Below are 4,518 nucleotides of genomic sequence, written 5' to 3'. Positions count from 1 at the left end.
TAGGACACCTTAGCAACCACCTAGCAACACCTTAGCAACCACCTAGCAACCACTCAGAACACCCTAGCAACCGCCTAGCAACACCTTAGCAACCACCTAGCAACCACTCAGGACACCCCAGCAACTGCCTAGCAACGACTTAGTAACCAATCAGAATACCCTAGCAACCACCTAATTATGCTATGTGACATGCTAATTCATACTAGAATCATTCTAGTAACATGCTAATTCATACTACAATCATGCTCATAACATGCTAATTTATAATAGAATCTTGCTAATAACATGCTAATTCATGCTAGAATCATGCTAGTAACATGTTAATTCAAGCTAGAATCATGCTAGTAACATGCTAAATTTTACTAGAATCATGCTAGTAACATGCTAATTCATACTAGAATCATGCTAATAACATGCTAATTCATACTAGAATCATGCTAGTAACAGGCTAATTCATACTAGAATCATGCTTGTAACATGTTAATTCATACTATAATCATGCTAATAACATGCTAATTCATGCTAGAATCATACTAGTAACATGCTAATTCATGCTAGAATTATGCTAGTAGCATGCTAATTCATACTAGAATCATGCTAGTGACATGCTAATTTATTCTAGAATCATGCTAGTAACATGCTTATTCATGCTAGAATCATGCTAATAACATGCTAATTCATACTAGAATCATGCTAATAACATGCTAATTTGTACTACACTCATGCTAATAACATGCTAATACATGCTAGAATCATGCTAATTCATGCTAGAATCATGCTAATAACATGCTACTTATACTTTTTCAAACTATTTTTAAACTAAATAAACTATTACCAACAGGCTTTGTCAAGCCAGCCTCAAAGTTTGTCTCGACGAACTTTACTGTCTAGTTTTTATTTATTCTTCTTCTGAGACTAAAATTCAAAATCTATCTGCTCCTTGAACTTTCAAACTATTACCACCAAACTCACACCAGACCTCCAAACTGGTCTGACTCTTTATGCTATATCTTTTCCGACTGATCCGACTTTCGGTTTTCCGAAAAACGTCCCGGGACTGTCGGAAAAATCCCATAGACTTAACATTGGACCAAACTTTGTGACCTCGTAACTCTGCGTCAGACTGTCGCACAGAACTCTAACTGGGCTCATTTAACTCAGACTATCAAACTGCCAATGACTGATCACCTTTAAACTTTCTAGCCACGCCCTAGCAACCACTTTTGGACCCTAGTAACTGTCCCATAGACTTCCATTCAATAGACTCTCATTGACTTAACATGGGATCAAACTTTGTGAGCTCATAACTATGAATCAGACTATCCTACAGACTAATGGCTGAGCTCATTTAACTCCGAATACCAAACTGCCAATAACTGATGAGCTTTTAACTTTCTAGCCACACCCCAAACTACCACATACTGCACCCTAGCAACTGTCCCATAGACTTCCATTACAAAGACTCTCATTGACTTTACATGGGATCAAACTTTGTGAGCTAATAACTCTGAAACAGACTATCCTACAGACTAATGGCTGAGCTCATTTAACTCCGAATACCAATCTGCCAATAACTGATGAGCTTTTAACTTTGTAGCCACACCCCTAACTACCACATACTGCACCCTAGCAACTGTCCCGTAGACTTCCATTACAAAAGACTCTCATTGACTTAACATGGGATCAAACTTTGTGAGCTCATAACTCTGCATCAGACTGTCCTACAGACTTATGGCTGAGCTCATTTAACTCCGACTACCAATCTGCCAATAACTGATGAGGTTTTAACTTTCTAGCCACACCCCTAACTACCACATACTGCACCCTAGCAACTGTCCCGTAGACTTCTATTACAAAAGACTCTCATTGACTTTACATGGGATCAAACTTTGTGAGCTCATAACTCAGCATCAGACTGTCATAGAGACTAATGGCTGAGCTCATTTAACTCAGTCTAGCCAGCAGCCAATCACTGATGGCCTTTTAACTTTCTAGCCACACCCCTAACTACCACATACTGCACCCTAGCAACTGTCCTATAGACAGTAATTAGCTGTGCTATCAAATGCTTATAATTCTAACATGCTAATGACATGCCAATCATGCTAGCAACATGCTACTCATATGCTAATCATGCTAATGACATGCTAACTCATACTGGAAACATGCTAATGACATGCTAATTTGTACTAGAATCATGCTAGTAACATGCTAATTCATACTAGACTGATGTTAATAACTGGCCTACATGCATATCTTTGCTTAGCATTGTCCTATTGACTTGGGGGATGGTTCATCTGACTCAGACAACCAATGAGCATCTCAATATGATAATGAAGCTCACAAGCCACGCCCCCAAATTGATTCCATAGACTTCCATTAAAATAGGCCAAGATGCATATCTTTGCATAGCAGTGTCATAGAGACATGGGGGTTGGTTCATTTGACTTAGACAGCCAACCACATTCAAGTGCACTTTGTAACCTCGCCCATAGCAACAAAACAAAGTACCCTAGCAACCATTCATCAACAGCTATATCTCAGCATCCGAACATCGTAGAGACTTGGGGATTGGCTCGTTTGACTCATGCTAGCAAACGGAACTTCCTATATGCTACACATGCTAGCAGTGATTAGCTACATGCTAATATTGACTAGCCAAGTACTGTAACTTGCTAGACATGCTTACTTAGTTTAAATGTTTTATCAAGCATGTATGTGAGGCTTGCCTAGTAACCACCCAGGGTACCCTAGCAACTGCCTAGCAACCACCCAAATTACCCTAGCAACCGCCTAGCAACGGCCTAGTAATGCCTTAGTAAGGGCCTAGCGACCACTCAGGACACCCTAGCAACCGCCTAGCAACGCCTTAGCAACCAATCAGAATACCTTAGCAACCACCTAGCAACACCTTAGCAACCACCTAGCAACCACTTGGGACACCTTAGCAACCGCCTAGCAACACCTTAGCAACCACCTAGCAACCACTCAGAACACCCTAGCAACTGCCTAGCAACGCCTTAGCAACCACCTAGCAACCACTCAGGACACCCTAGCAACCACCTAGCGATGCCTTAGCAACCACCTAGCAACCACTCAGGACACCCTAGCAACCCCCTAGCAACGCCTTAGCAACCACTCAGAATACCCTAGCAACTACCTAGCAACCACTTAGGACACCTTAGCAACCACCTAGCAACACCTTAGCAACCACCTAGCAACCACTCAGAACACCCTAGCAACCGCCTAGCAACACCTTAGCAACCACCTAGCAACCACTCAGGACACCCCAGCAACTGCCTAGCAACGACTTAGTAACCACTCAGAATACCCTAGCAACCACCTAATCATGCTATGTGACATGCTAATTCATACTAGAATCATTCTAGTAACATGCTAATTCATACTACAATCATGCTCATAACATGCTAATTTATAATAGAATCTTGCTAATAACATGCTAATTCATGCTAGAATCATGCTACTAACATGTTAATTCAAGCTAGAATCATGCTAGTAACATGCTAAATTTTACTAGAATCATGCTAGTAACATGCTAATTCATACTAGAATCATGCTAGTAACATGCTAATGCATGCTAGAATCATGCTAATAACATGCTAATTCACGCTAGAATCATGCTAGTAACATGTTAATTCATACTATAATCATGCTAATAACATGCTAATTCATGCTAGAATCATGCTAATAACATGCTAATTCATACTAGAATCATGCTAGTAACAGGCTAATTCATACTAGAATCATGCTAGTAACATGCTAATGCATGCTAGAATCATGCTAGTAACATGCTAATTCATGCTAGAATCATACTAGTAACATGCTAATTCATGCTAGAATCATGCTAGTAGCATGCTAATTCATACTAGAATCATGCTAGTGACATGCTAATTTATTCTAGAATCATGCTAGTAACATGCTTATTCATGCTAGAATCATGCTAATAACATGCTAATTCATACTAGAATCATGCTAATAACATGCTAATTTGTACTACACTCATGCTAATAACATGCTAATACATGCTAGAATCATGCTAATTCATGCTAGAATCATGCTAATAACATGCTACTTATACTTTTTCAAACTATTTTTAAACTAAATAAACTATTACCAACAGGCTTTGTCAAGCCAGCCTCAAAGTTTGTCTCGACGAACTTTACTGTCTAGTTAGGCTGGCTTGTCAAAGCCAACCTACTGTTATGCTATTTAAACTTATTATTATTAGGCTGGCTTGTCAAAGCCAGACTACTGTTATCCTTTCTAAACTTATTATTATTATTCTTCTTCTGACTCTAAAAATCAAAATCTATCTCCTCCTTGAACTTTCGAACTATTACCACCAAACTCACACCAGACCTCCAAACTATTCTGACTCGGTATGCTATATCTCCTCAGACTGATTGGACTTTCGGTTTTCCGAAAAACGTCCCGGGATTGTCGGAAAAATCCCATAGACTTAACATTGGACCAAACTTTGTGACCTCGTAACTCTGC

At 39.6% G+C, this 4,518-nt stretch overlaps 1 long non-coding RNA gene across 1 annotated transcript; it reads right to left on the bottom strand.

Annotated features, from left to right (window-relative positions):
* Positions 1-909: 909 nt before the first annotated feature.
* LOC141375788 (uncharacterized) lies at positions 910-3,528 on the bottom strand. Its single transcript, XR_012384601.1, has 3 exons — positions 3,086-3,528; positions 1,626-3,031; positions 910-1,428 (listed from the first exon to the last, which is right to left on the bottom strand). It is a non-coding gene; the product is annotated as an uncharacterized lncRNA (long non-coding RNA).
* Between the last annotated feature and the right edge of the window lie 990 nt (positions 3,529-4,518).

The sequence above is a fragment of the Danio rerio genome, chromosome 8 (assembly GCF_049306965.1).
Source record: "Danio rerio strain Tuebingen ecotype United States chromosome 8, GRCz12tu, whole genome shotgun sequence".
NCBI classification, from domain to species: Eukaryota; Metazoa; Chordata; class Actinopteri; order Cypriniformes; family Danionidae; genus Danio; species Danio rerio.
The sequence above is the reverse complement of the archived record's forward strand: the minus strand, read 5'-3'. Positions and strand labels throughout refer to the sequence as shown.